The following is a 15,177-nucleotide window of genomic DNA, read 5'->3' as shown; positions in this document are numbered from 1 at the left end:
GGTCTAAACAAACTTTTTATACGAAATTCAAGCTCAAGCTTGACTCATTTTCAATTTTTATAGCTTAATTGTTAACTTTTTATTGGTTAGTACGCGTCCAAGTACCAAAAACCCTTAGATACCAATTACGGACATCAAAGAATATACTAATGTATTCAATGGCGGACCTACTCTTTGAGTAGGGGTGTTCGCCGACTCATGTGGAAAAAAATTTAGTAGTCTATATGTGTTAAAATCTCGACTGACCCTAATGAAATTTCAAGAACGACAACGACCCCCATGAAATTTTGAGACATGCCATAATAAAAAATAAATTTACATGTTTACACTTATAATTATAAAGTGTATATAAATAATTAATGGGAAAATTCCCAAAATAGGTATTTATGAAAACAAATTTCTAGTTATAGGTATCATTTGTAAAAAATTCCAGAAATAGGTATTATAAACTAGTCGTGACGAGTAGTTTGTAGAAACCAATTAGAACTTGCCGCGTGTCCTTAAACTAACCATAACGAGTACGTTCACTAATCATTTACTCGTCACGACTAAAGAAGTTTCATGTCTCTTAATCAACGCCCACGAATAATTTATAAGTTCTTTAGTTGCGACAGAAGTTATATATTGGGTGAGTCTAGCGGATTAAGAGCTTTAATCTTAAAACAAAATGTTTCGACTCACAAGCCCGAAATAGACATCCAATTGCTTCGATTTGAATTATCCGAAGAACACCTTATATAGATAGCCAATTATATCTGAAGAAACACTAAGTGACCCCGGCAGATTAAGGATAATCTTAGGGTTAAGTAGATGTTTCCCACGAGGGTTAGGTCCGGCAAAGATGGTTATTCTTCTCAACCTGCAAAACAGACACTGTGAGCTCGTCATTGAGAAGGGGGGGTTCCTCCTTGTGACCACCCTCCGGCGTGAGAATCAGGCTAGATTGCTCTGAATATAAGTGTATATTAAGAGAAATAGCTAGAGATGATAAGATGATATATGATGATATAAGATAATCTGAGATCCTCATACCGTTCCAAGGTGTTGGAGTATTTATAGCCGAAGGTAGGTTTCCAAGCAGGTACAGCCAGCTGTATAATATTCCTTTTCCACCAACTGTGGGCTACGTACGTGCCACGCTGGTAGTTGGTGGGTAGGCAGCGGCTGATAGTGACATGGCCGCCTGTGTACTATTCCTTTTCCACCAACTACAGGCTATGTACGTGCCACGATGAGGGTTGGTGGGTAGGCAGCGGCTGATAGTGACATTTTGTACTAGAGCGTGCTCCTCCTCGTACTGTTGTCGGTGAGCTGTCACCATGTGATTGGTTCATGGGCTGCTTTGGTCAGATCTTGTCTATTTTGTCCATACCTTGGCAGGTATAGTACAAAAGATCTTCCAGAAGCGTACGGACTGGCTCATTTGGGCGGGAGTATTCCCGCCTTGCTCATTCCTTCTTCAGGTGACATTACTGAATTATTGAGAGTTAGTGCCTTGTGCGTGTAGCCTTACTATTAGTGCGGGTAGCCTTCCCTGATGACTTGTATCCGCAGCTGCGGGAACAGGCGGGGTACTTTACCATTGGGAGGCTTTTCCTGCGAGAACAGCTGGCGTACTGCGCGTATGGTCTTCATCTCTCTGAGCATGGTGGGTCCTGCGGAACCAGCTGGTCTTCGCGCAGACGTCCCTCTTCAAGGTGAGTCTTGCGGGTCCAACTGGGCTCTGCTGGGACCTACCTCTTCAAGTCCCCCCAGTCCATTGTTCTTCTCATGAATTGTTAATAAGTGAGGTGAACTTTTGGACTTAAGCAAGGGGTTTTGAAAAGGGTTTTTAGTTTTAAGGTTCTCCGTGGGGATTCTTCCCGCGGTTTTCCTAATGTCACGTGCAGAAATTCCCGACTTTTCTGCTTGATCTTTGGGTATGATGCGGGTAGGTGTGTAACCTCCTCGCAAGTCAGGAGCGTTGAGTTTCACTTGTGTAGATTCTCCACGAGGTTTTGGTAGTTTTAGACATAGTGATCAATTATGTTAAACAACCAATTCCATCTTGGAGCTTCAAACAATCTAGTTCTCAACGTTCCCGCTATGCGGGGATGTTATTTCCCTTTCCACAAGCATGGCCCAGAAGATCCTTCTTGGTTTCAATTCCCTGCAAGTGCTAAGTATGTGAAGGGTTTCGCCTTGACACTGTACCCGCACTCGTCTTTATAGTTTCTTGATTTCCAAGGTATTCTTGGCTTCAATTCCCTGCAGGTGCTAAGTATGTGAAGGGTTTCGCCTTGACACTGTACCCGCACTTGTCTTACGGTTTCTTGGTTACCAAGGTATCTTGTTAGCTTCGATTCCCTGCAAGTGCTAAGTATGTGAAGGGTTTCGCCTTGACACTGTACCCGCACTCGTCTTATGGTTTCTCGCTTTCCAAGGTAAGGGGGTATATTCCCTCTTATTTTTGAATCTTTGAATCTTTTTGAAATTCGAAGAGTTGGTGAAAGGATAAGAACAGTCCAAACTGTTGAAGGGACGTTAGCGTCTTCCGACGGTTTCTTCTGAAAGTTTCAGGACATGCAGGAAGTTATGGCGACGTGACATTATATGGCCATTCCAGACGCTTTTTCAGGCGCGTGGGCGCGAGTTTTCGGGCGCGCGTCCTGTCGACAGCTGTTGCCAGCTTGCTTTCCACGTGTCATCTTCTCATTGCTCCTGCGCTTTCCTCTCTCCGCATTAAATTAGTTTAACTTAGCAATTTCTTGAGTACTTTGGATAAGTTAACCTTTCAACGTGGCAGATAATAGGTTAAAGTTTTGCTTCCTCTTTCGTGATTGTGCGGGTAAGACCGTCACTTTCACTTAGTAGGATGGCTAAACTTTACCTATATCTGACCTGCGTGAAGATTTTCCTCATCTTTTCCTTAGAAATTTTCTAAGTGTTTTGAATAAGTTAACCTTTCGATGCGTGGTTGTCAATAGGTTAATGTTCAGTTTCCTCTATCATGATTGTGCGGGTAGGACCGTCACTTACATTTAGTGGGATGACCAAACTTCACCCATAAGTGACCTGCGTGAAGGTTTTCCTCATCTTTTCCTTAGAAATTTTTACCGTTTTTTGTGTTTATGCAGGTTTTGCCGCCTTCCACACGCAACGACTTACTTTTCCACTTATTTATGCGGTGAATACCGGCATATCAGTGTGGTCAGATCATAAGTAAATGTAAGACTATCAGCGTCAATGTGATAAGGAGAATCATTTCCATTAGAAGTGGCTCTAGGCATTTTCTTTACAAGTTTGGAATTGATCTACATGCAGCCTGTGTAATTGAGCTCCCTTCCATGTTCTTGGGATGGGGGTGCCATCAAGCCTTTCGAGCCGATATGCGCCTGGTTCGGAATCTCGTTGTTTACGCAGTATGTAGTCTCCAACATTGAAGCTGCAGTTTCATTCGTGTTTTCCCCAACTGGGGTTCTACACGCATTAGCCTGCTTAGCGTCCATTACGCCACGAGGTGTGTGAGTTTCCCATCTCTGACAAATGCTTCGACGACGTCCTTCAAGGATACGCATTCCTCCGTGGTGTGGCCTTTTGTCCTGTGGAAGTCACAGGATTTGCTTTGATCAGCGTTTAGACGTTGTCGGATTATTGGAGCCTCTGGCCATGGGAGCCTTTCGGTGGCAAATATCTCGGTGATGCTTTTGGTGAGTGGCGTCCATCTGGAGTTCCGGTTCGACGACTGCATGTTATCCCTTCCGCCTAACCGAGGGTGCGAGCCGGATGAGGTGTCAAAGTTTACCCTTGACTGCCAAATACCAAGCTTCCTCTTTTTGTTTTGTCGGGCGGTAAGGACGTTGTTTTCTCTTGTTTTTTGAGTGTAGAGGTTTGTGCTCTGGGGAAGATCTCTACCCAGTTGCTTTTCCGTTTCCGCGAAGCGTTTAGCTGCTGTCATGATGGCATCCCACGTGGATGGCATGCCATCTTTACCCGTCAAGGTGCGGATGAGCTCTGGGTCTTCCGCGCCCTGGATGAAAGCAGCGCGAACAAGATCTTCGCTAATAGTGCCCAGACTTAGCTTCTTTGAATTGAAGCGCGTGATGAAGTCTAGTAAAAACTCATCTTCCTCTCGGATGCAGTTGAGGATCGTCCATTGCTCTTCGGTATACTTTCTTTGTTGACTGAAGTGTTGGCTGAACTTCTGCTGGAAGTCTGCCCAATCGTAGATGTGGTGGACCGGTAGACGGTCAAACCACGCTCTGGCTGCCCCAACAAGCGTCATTTGGAACATGTAACACCACGTGGGTTCCGTCCAATTGCTGACGGTTGCCCCCGCTATGAATCTGTTCAAATGATCGTCTGGGTCAGATATACCATCATATGTGCCTATGTTGGACATTTGTTTGGCACTTTTCGGGGCAATTGCTTCCGCAATGTCCCTTGCAAATTTGGACGTTCCCGCATTTGCAACAGTTGGTCTGAAGGTTTTAGAGAAGTCACGTGGGTTTCCACCCGCGTTTTTTGGTTTAAAGGTTTCTCCAAAATTTCTTCTGTGGAAATCTGCTTGTTTACGCTTCCCTTTCGCCCTATGGCGCAAGTTTGCGTCACTGTCAGATTCTTCCCAATCTTCATCATACTCGCACTCATTACTCATGTTGAGCTGTTGTCGAGTGTTTCCGAACTCGTCATTAGCCTGTTGGAGTGAACGTAAACGTTCATCCAACTCAGCTTGGAATTCCTTCTGACGTGCTTCCGCCCACGCTTTAACTTGATCAAGTGTTTGGCGGGGGAGCCTCGTCTGTTGTCTCTCCAACTGGGTATCGGTGAATCCCAGTGAAGGATTGTTTACTGCACTTGCCCCGGCTTGGGTAACCGGGGTAGTGTTCGTAAAAATTGTGTACTCGCCGGTGTTCCCCCCAGTAGCTGGGGTTGTGGTTACCGGAGTTTCTTGGTCACTCGTTGGCCTTGGCATCGGAGTAACCTTAACCATCTTTCCAGAGGTTTTGAAAAAACTGAAAAAGAATTAGTTCTAGCTTTGTCCCACGGATGGCGCCAATGAAGAAACACTAAGTGACCCCGGCAGATTAAGGATAATCTTAGGGTTAAGTAGATGTTTCCCACGAGGGTTAGGTCCGGCAAAGATGGTTATTCTTCTCAACCTGCAAAACAGACACCGTGAGCTCGTCACTGAGAAGGGGGGGGGGTTCCTCCTTGTGACCACCCTCCGGCGTGAGAATCAGACTAGATTGCTCTGAATATAAGTGTATATTAAGAGAAATAGCTAGAGATGATAAGATAATATCAGATGATATATGATGATATAAGATAATCTGAGATCCTCATACCGTTCCAAGGTGTTGGAGTATTTATAGCCGAAGGTAGGTTTCCAAGCAGGTACAGCCAGCTGTATAATATTCCTTTTCCACCAACTGTGGGCTACGTACGTGCCACGCTGGTAGTTGGTGGGTAGGCAGCGGCTGATAGTGATATGGCCGGCTGTGTACTATTCATTTTCCACCAACTACAGGCTATGTACGTGCCACGATGAGGGTTGGTGGGTAGGCAGCGGCTGATAGTGACATTTTGTACTAGAGCGTGCTCCTCCTCGTACTGTTGTCGGTGAGCTGTCACCCTGTGATTGGTTCATGGGCTGCTTTGGTCAGATCTTGTCTATTTTGTCCATACCTTGGCAGGTATAGTACAAAAGATCTTCCAGAAGCGTACGGACTGACTCATTTGGGCGGGAGTATTCCCGCCTTGCTCATTCCTTCTTCAGGTGACATTACTGAATTATTGAGAGTTAGTGCCTTGTGCGTGTAGCCTTACTATTAGTGCGGGTAGCCTTCCCTGATGGCTTGTATCCGCAGCTGCGGGAACAGGCGGGGTACTTTACCATTGGGAGGCTTTTCCTGCGGGAGCAGCTGGCGTACTGCGCGTAAGGTCTTCATCTCTCTGAGCATGGTGGGTCCTGCGGAACCAGTTGGTCTTCGCGCAGACGTCCCTCTTCAAGGTGAGTCTTGCAGGTCCAACTGGGCTCTGCTGGGACCTACCTCTTCAATATCTACTCGTCACAACTAAAGGACTTATACATTACTCATGGGCATTGATTACGAGACATGAAACTTATTTAGTCGTGACGATAGATGATTAGTGAACGTGCTCGTTACAGTTAGTTTAAGGGCACGTGGGAAGTTCTAATTGGTTTCTATAAACTATTCGTCACAACTAGTTTATAATGCCTATTTTTAGAATTTTTTGCAAATGGTACCTAAAACTAGAAATTTGTTTTAATAAATGCTTATTTTAGAAATTTTCCATTGTTTTTTTTGGCATGCTTTTCAAATCAGTTTGGATCAGACCCAAAGCGGTTTTATGGTTAAGCAGACTGGTTCACAAATCGGTTTACCAGGCCCAAACCGTGTTTTTTTCCTTTAATATCTCAATAGAAGTCTGTGGATACATGTGTGAGAAGAATACCACCACATCAACAAAACATATGCGAGTCACCTTTTAACCTATCAACACAACCATATCTTTGTCCTGTTCCAAACACATGATGAAAGTATCCTTCTCTTTGTCATCATCAAAGAACTCATCCAAACCCTCATCTTCTTCTTCCTCAGATGAACCCACAAACCAAGAATTCATCACACACTTTGACCCATCCAACACCCCAACCAAACCACCCTTAATAATCCCCAACCAATGGACCCCACAAACCCAACCCATCACTTCTCATGCTAACCCAACATCTTCCATTGATCGTTTTGGACTTGAAGAGGTAGGTCCCAGCAGAGCCCAGTTGGTCCCGCAAGACTCACCTTTAACAGGGACGTCTGCGCAAAGGCCATCTGCTCCCGCAGGACCCACCATGCTCAGAGAACCTTACGCGCAGTACGCAAGCTGTACACGCAGGGAAAGCCTCCCAATGGTGAAGTACCCCGCCTGTTCCCGCAGTTGCGGATACAAGCCATCAGGGAAGGCTACCCGCAGACAGCAGGGCTACACGCACAAGACAATAGATACTTCAGTAGTCACATGAAGGAATGAGCAAGGCGGGAACAATCCCGCCAAAATGAGCCAGTCCGTATGATTCTGAAAGATCTTCTGTACTATACCTACCAAGGTATGGATAGGACAGACAATCTGACCAGAACAGCCCATGAGCCTATCACAGGGTGACAGCTCACCGACAACAGTACGAGGAGGAGCACCCTCTAGTACTGTTTGTCACTATTAGCCGCTGCCTACTCACCAACCCTTACTTCGGGGCGTGCGCAGCCTACAGTTTGTGGAATAGTGTTACTGTTGGCCGTAACCTATTCACCAACCAGCATGGCCGGCGTATAATCCACAGTAGGTGGGACGTGCATAATCTACAGTTGGTGGAATAGTGCAGCCGACTTTGTTACTGTTGGCCGTAACCTATCCACCAACCAGTATGGCCTATGCATAGTCCACTGTTGGTAGAACAGGAATACTATTCAGCCGGCTGTACCTTCTAGGAAACCTACCTTCGGCTATAAATACTCCAACATCTTGGAATGGTAAGATCATCTGCTATCCTGTTATCTAGCAATCTCTTAATATACACTTATATTCAGAGCAATCTAGTCTGATTCTCACGCCGGAGGGTGGTCACAAGGAGGAACCCCCCCTTCTCAGTGACGAGCTTACGGTGTTTGTTTTGCAGGTCCCCTGAAGAACAACCGTCTCTGTTGGACCTCATTCTCGTGGGAAACATTACTTAACCCCCAGATTATCTATAATCTGCACCGGGTCACTTAGTGTTTCTTCATTCTTCTTCCTCAGATGAACCCACAAACCAAGAATTCATCACACACTTTGACCCATCCAACACCCCAACCAAACCACCCTTAATAATCCCCAACCAATGGACCCCACAAACCCAACCCATCACTTCTCATGCTAACCCAACATCTTCCATTGATCATTTGATGCTAATGAAACTAAAAAGTGATTTGCAAAGGCTGCCAGACGATGATGGATTAGGAGAGTTTGATGATGTTAAGGTGGAAGACTTTGCAATGGCGTATATGAAAGGGTATGGGTGGTGTGAAGGAAGAGGGGTTGGAAAGAATGCCAATGGTTGAGTTTACGAATAATGTTGCCGGTGAAGGGTTAGGGTTTGTTCGAACCCGTAATGGTAATGGTGGTGATCGTAAGTTGCGAAATTGAGTCCTCGTGATAGTGAGATGGGTCCTTGGATCAAATCCTGACACCAACTGATTTGATTTACTCTGAGACATGGGATTAATGTTGGTCGTGAGACTGGTTGGTGGGGTAGTGTTTTGTGAATTGTTTTGTGGTGACAGTGTTGGGATTATTTTTATAGTTTTTGCGTTAGATATGCTAAATATTGTTGCTATGTATGATGCAATCATATGATTGTTGAATTTATGAATAATTAAGAATTGAGGTGTTGTATATTAGAACATAATTTGAAATGGATTTAGAAAAATCTCAACTGGAGAAACGCACATACTTAAGTACCAACAGTCTGTAACAGCTTCTTCTGATTCTGAAGCTAATGGTTTGCCATTCACAACTTCCTCAACAAAACTATGAATATTTGCTTGAATTCATATTCTAATCCTAACGTATTCTACGAATTAAACGGGCTAAAAATGTAATTCAGATGCTATGCGATCAAAGGGACTTAGGCCTGACGGTTACAAGTTGTTGGATCAGTTTGGTTTTTTAAATGGTTAGGGTTCAATTCCTATGATTGCCCAAAAAAAGATGTGATTTGCTAGTAAAATTAGGGTTGGTGATTGTCCTGCTTAAAAGTGCATATATGTAAAAGAAAATAATTCTAAACAAATTTAAATATATTCTCGATATATAGAGAAATAAATTCAGATTTTTGGCTTGGGTTCATCTCAACCCAAATGGGAGCATATTGTGTTTTCATCATTTAGTTCTTGCTTCCTTTTCTGAGTTAGAGCTAAAGCTTTGGAAACTAAAGCTCTTAAAACATGGCCCCTATAATCACTATTTGGACACGATTTGTAGAAAAAGTTATAATTAATCAAACATAAGAAAAGCAAAACCTGACCATGACTCAAAGAAGAGTAATATAATTTTCTTTACTCCTTTTTTAATCATGTTTCAAGTTTTCTTCTCTTATGGCCAAATAGCAAGTGGTATCAAGAGCATAGAACCATAGACGGGTTTAGATTGCTAGAAGGGTGGGCCAAGGCCCACTGTCCAATCTTGTATCAATCATGAGGTAACTATTCAAAATCTCAATCTCAAGGCCCAAAACAATTAAAATCTAATCCTAATTGCCTACTTCTGATTTTTTTTAATGCATTGTGCCATTGTCAATCAGCCTTCTGGCTCCCAGACATGAGACAAGGCTCGACTTCTCATCCGCCTCCCCTCGTGTCGAAGCGAGCGCCTTGCTGCTCTGGCGCTCTGTATTGTGCCACCGTACAAAAAATTCATGTATCCGCCTCTAGTATCAAGGGTGTTTAGATAGTGTTGTTGACTTTGCATACCATCATGGCATCACCCATAACTTGGGGTGTTGTTTTAAAAAGTTTCTGAAAAACTTTGGAAAACATTAATAGGCAAATAGCTTTTTAGTTTTTACCCATGCACAAAACGTGTGATATTAACCAAATTTATTTTTAGCAAAAGTGATTGCATAGAATTTAATTTAACTAAGTGAATACTCCTAGTAGGCTAGTATTTCCAGTCATTTTAATGTACCAAAGAGAGTCCCGTGGTGACATATAGCTGCAATCTAAGAGTAGGATTAAAGAGTGAGTTTTCGTTCGAAAAAATAGTTCCCAGTCATTTTAATAAGGTGGTTATATTACCGCATAATAGTCACGGGTCTGTTGAAAGACATGCAAGGTATGGGCCCCTCCTTTATAGTTGAAGGTCTAAGTTGTCGTTTAGACAAATGAACTCAACCCAACCTTACCACTAATATGTTATCCTTTCAACTAGGTATGATCCAAAATTCACATATGAGCTCAACCCAACCTCACAATTAATCCGTTATCCAATGAACTTAACTAAACCCAGCACGGACCCACTATTCAATCTGCTGACCTGAAACCGGTTATTACCAATATAGGTGAAACCGGTTCGGTTATGAAATTAACCATAGGCTGACTTGGAGGTTTATAGCAACCAGTAATAAGGTTAATTTCAATAGGTTAATTAGTTTAACCGGTTAGATATGTTAGGAGTATTCCACTCAAAAACCAGTTAGGTTAGTAGTCGAAACCAGTTATTGAGATTAACCAGTTTTGGCCTTTAACGAAAAACACAGTTTTGTTAATAACCAAAAGACCAGAAATACCTACATAGAATCTACCTTAACATAAGGCAGATAGATTTTATTTTTGTATAATGGTTTCTCAAATATAAAATGTGTACTTGCATTATCTTCTATAATTTTGGCACAACTGTCACTCTTTAACAGGATCCTTTCTTTTCTACAACCCAAAGAATCATTCTTACTTCTCTTTAAACCAAAGAATCACATTCAACTATACATATATATATTTTTTTAAAAATCACCATCCATCAAGTTACTGGACCCCACTTGAAGGATGCTCACATACGATCATCAAATTCGATTCATAAGCATTGGAATACATATCAATCAAATCCTATGCCCATTGTCATCCAAGAATCTTCATTATTTTCTATTCGACACGTGCATTTGTTTGGCATCGATTACAACCAATAAAGCATAAAGTACAACCTTTACCAATACGCTTTAATTTGTAAAGTAACAAGACATTAAAAAATGGGTACTTTAGAACAAAGTGGTTAAAAACAATATCTGTATTTTATTGCTGAAAAAAGAATGAAAGAAGCAGACTTTGTGACACTTTTCATCTCACAAAAACTAAACAGTTAATAAAAAGATGTACATTAAAAGAGACTGTTAAAATGATCATGACTACTTACCTCCAAATTTTGCTGAAAACGAAAGAAAAGAAAAGAAGAATCTCCAACCGGATCCCTTAAAACGGACCCGGACCCGGACCAAGAACCGTTACAAATTCACCACCATGCCAATCACACCCCAATTTGAGGCCTGCACAAAAAAATAATACTTTTCTTTCACCTAAAAATTTGTGTGAGGTCAATTTTCTACTGCTTCCACTTTGTTAGAACTTAGAAACCCAATGTGGATCCTAGTTAGAAAAGTCAACGCTCTAAGAAATCAGTAGTCAACACGATGTGTTCTCCGACCCTGTAATTGACGGGCCTTTGATTTTAATTCGTCTTGGACCTTTTTCTAGAGGCTGTGGTTCCGGTGCTGTTATTCCCAGTTCGTGGTTCAAATTATAATCTTTGTATTCACTCACGGCTTCTTCATTTCCCGTTCTTTTGAACTTAATTGAGATGTGAGTGGTGGTTGCTTTGGTTGATACACTTTGATCGGCTTCTTTAGAGTAAATGGAACACTCTGATGCTGAATGGGGCCGAGATCTTCCTTTGGGTTGTATTCGCTTCAACCGTTTTAGCCCCTACACGAACAAGCATCATTCAGTAATCGAAAATCTAAAACAAATGCATTATAGAAACTAGATTTTGACTTGTTTTGGACTCAACCATTTTTGATGATTAATAATCAATTTATTATTATGCATTTGGGCTAAAAATATTTGAGTTACACTATTTATTAAATTCTTATGGATTACTTAGCATTCAAAACTAAAAATGAAAATCCATAAATTTGGTTCGCTTCGGTTTTTTTTTCTTTTTTGGTTTTAATCACATTCAAAACCAAAACCGAACTGAAAATTCGTTTTTTACGAAAACATAAAACCAAGCCATCTGTTTTTGTTTGGGTTCAGTTTTTTCAGTTTATTGCTAAAAATGATCATTACCTGATTTTCAAAACCTGGAGGAATAGAATCATCTGCATTTCTGGGCTCTGACTTTAAAGAGGAACGACGTTTGACCCGAAACATTACCGGGTCAGAATCATCATTTTCTTGACACGTATTTCTAGCATCTACAGTATAGTTACTATCACCATGTACCTGCTATACCAAAACTCATTCTCATTAGATCCCAAATGCCATGTGATGTGTGTTTCACAATAGTCATTATTAATAAGTGTAATCTTACATGGTTAGTTAAAGATAAGCTTTCTGATGAAGAACAGACTGTAGAAGCATCCAGAATCTCATAACCACACCGCTTAAGGCTGTAGCTAGGCTCAAACTTGTTCATGTCAAGTCCGAAAAGGATTTTGCAATATGGACTGTATGCTTCGTGTTCGGTTAGTGGGTGCAGTTTAGATAGTAGAATCATGTCGGTAGCAACTTTAGATTGGATTTGAGCCTCATTTATAATATCTTTTTCCTGCTCAAATCTCTTGGCTACATCTTCCAAGTCTAGTATATTGTCCCTTACAGAGATTGTAAATTTGTCTCCACAAGGTAGGTTAAGTTGCTTAAACTCTGAAATGGAAAATTAAACAATATTATGATTTAGAGAATAATATATATCCACATCAAAGATACTATTAGGCTTTTCTTTTTTTTTTTTTACCATTTACAAATTAACAAGCAACTTTCTACATCCTTTATCCATATGTTCAGATAAATATTGTAATAACTTCTTTATTTGATGCCTATATGATTTTGAAAATGGACAAAAAAATGTTCCTAACTCTGTGAACTGTTCCAAGACCGGCTCCCTAAAAGCTCAACTCGAGCTCGAACCTAAAAATAAGGTTCCTTAATAAACGAGCCCGAGACCAAGGTTCACTTATTGAGCTAAAAGCAGCCTAAACGGACATATTCTTTATTTAATTTCTATTTTTTTAATAATTTCTATTTCATATTAAATATATATATTTTTATAATAAGTAAAACAGAAAGGTAAAAGCTCAATATACCATGGCGAAGGCAGACAGGGTGTAGATAACAACTGCAGTTAATATAAGCTGCATAACAATCGCGTTTGCAAACACTGCAGAGAATGGTTCCATGAGAATGTGTGGCAGCACCCATGTACCCTTTTAATTTCATTAAACACCAACGAATACGATGTTGGAAACGAATCAAATTCACAAAAGCTGCTTTAATGTGTCTACGAGATAGTCCATCTTCAAAGCATTGATCTTCATATTCCATACTTGAATGCAGAATCATGGCTTCTTTGCATAAAAGTTCCTCATGAGGAAGAAAAGGTACACGGTTTAAAAGCGCATAACGATTACTTGCTATTGATCCCAACAAGAACCAATCACCAATTGCAAAATTCACAGCCTCAGTACAATTAAAACCTAAAATATGCAAATGATACAAGCATTAGAATCAAAAATTAGTAAATATTGTAGATTGGGAATTTTAGTGATTATAAAAATTAGTATACCGTGACTAAATCCAGCATGATATGCTCGTGGGAACGTTACCACGAAGTCTCCCGGTTTCTGAACAGCTTTATAAACTGGAACATTGTGTTGTGATAATATGTTTGGAGGAAATAGGGTTGTTTTTCCTAAAAGAACATCAAAAGCACCATCTTCCCCATCAACTGATAAAATGTCATTAGTGTACACTTGTTCTCGAACCACCTTTTCAAAATCCAGAGCCGCATGACCAGGAATACCATACCATGTTTTAGCAGCTCCACAATGATGATAATTCATGCTGCAAAATGTAAAAATATCATGAGGCAGATGTGGATAAATTATATAAGGATATTATTTAACAAGATCAAATACCTATATAAGTAATGATCTTCTACATGCCAAGCAAACATGCTAAATAGCATCCCAATGTAAAGCATAGGCTCAGTAACTCCCTGCAAAATACAAAATATGACTAAATGGATATAAAAAAAAATATTTAGAAGTCTTATCTGAAGTTATGCATACCGGAATTGTTGTTTCAAGCAGACGTAGAGTAGAACGGGACAGTCTTGAGACTTTCTGAATTCAGAAAAGAAACAAAAACAATGTAAAGTAAGAAACATGCAACAACGATTATTTAAAAGAATCAAAAAGTTGAAACAAAATGAAAACCTTTAAATTCCATTTGCTACTTGCAAGTTGATCAGTGGGAGAAGAAGAAAAGGCACTGCCATCAACATCACATGCATATTCAACACTTTCTGTTTTTCCACACGCTATTTCATGCCAGAATTCTTTTTCCATGTAGGAAACAGGAAGACACCCGGTACTGTAATATCTCCGTGCAAAAACCTTGTTCGCCAGTTTCTCATAATCATGGAACGTATAATTTCTGTTGAATAAAAACCATTAATCAAGCTTAATAAGAATAATATATCAGCTAACATGAAAGGCTACCCACCTTCCACTCATGTAGAATGTGACTTTATCATCAGTATTCCAGTCAGCAAGACGAAGAGGTTGCACTCGTGTAGTAAACTTAAAACCAGGTTTCTCTTTTGTCAAAACTGTACCAGCAGGAACCGAAGCACTCAAAGGCGAAACAATCTTGCATATACCTGAAAATACAAATATTTAAAAGATAACCCTTTAAATCTTTTAAAAGAGTTGAAGTAGTACCAAATTTTGAAGCTTCTGGGGCTATCTTTTGAAGATAAACTAAAGGATCCTCAAACTCTTCTTTACTTGGAAAGTATACAGGGCACTCTGGAACTTTATCTGTCAAATCAAGATCATCTAAACCAAACTTTTCAGCCTTGAGTTTTAAACTATTCTCTCTCCCACATGGATCCGGATTCTTGTATATTCTATCACCAAAAGATGCAGAACTTCTTAATGCATCTCCTCCACTTCGAGTCATTAGATTAGACACAAAGCCTCTTATGCTTCAGGTATTGTAAGGTGTCCTCTCTGGAGAGACAAACCCTTCCTTCCACCTGTCAAAACCATATTATAAGTCAGTTACTAACTGTTCCAACAGTTATTAACAAATTCTTTGAACAGTTAACCTAACGATTTCCTAACAAATACTGAACATATGAAAAACAAGTGAACGATATTATTATCACGTATTAGAAGGTCAATAACATTTTAACTGCATACATAATTCACAAACCGCAATAGCCACTAGATTGTGTAAAATAACAACGATATTCAAAAACTTTGTATATAATATTATAAGTCAGATTTCCATGTCAAAATTGCACTGTACAAGAAGGCAGTTAATCAGTTATAACTGTTCAAGACTTCTGAACAGTTATGTAGCAAATCCG

General features: G+C 40.6%; 1 pseudogene; it reads right to left on the bottom strand.

The window, feature by feature from the left end:
• Positions 1-11,204: 11,204 nt before the first annotated feature.
• The window catches only part of LOC143595618 (lysine-specific demethylase JMJ13-like), a 32,041-nt pseudogene continuing 28,068 nt past the window's right edge, over positions 11,205-15,177 (bottom strand).

This window comes from Bidens hawaiensis, unplaced genomic scaffold, assembly GCF_021521415.1.
Source record: "Bidens hawaiensis isolate Kalapana, Puna unplaced genomic scaffold, B.hawaiensis_p1.1 tig00045388_1, whole genome shotgun sequence".
Taxonomy (NCBI): domain Eukaryota; kingdom Viridiplantae; phylum Streptophyta; class Magnoliopsida; order Asterales; family Asteraceae; genus Bidens; species Bidens hawaiensis.
This window is presented reverse-complemented; position numbering and strand designations above follow the sequence as displayed.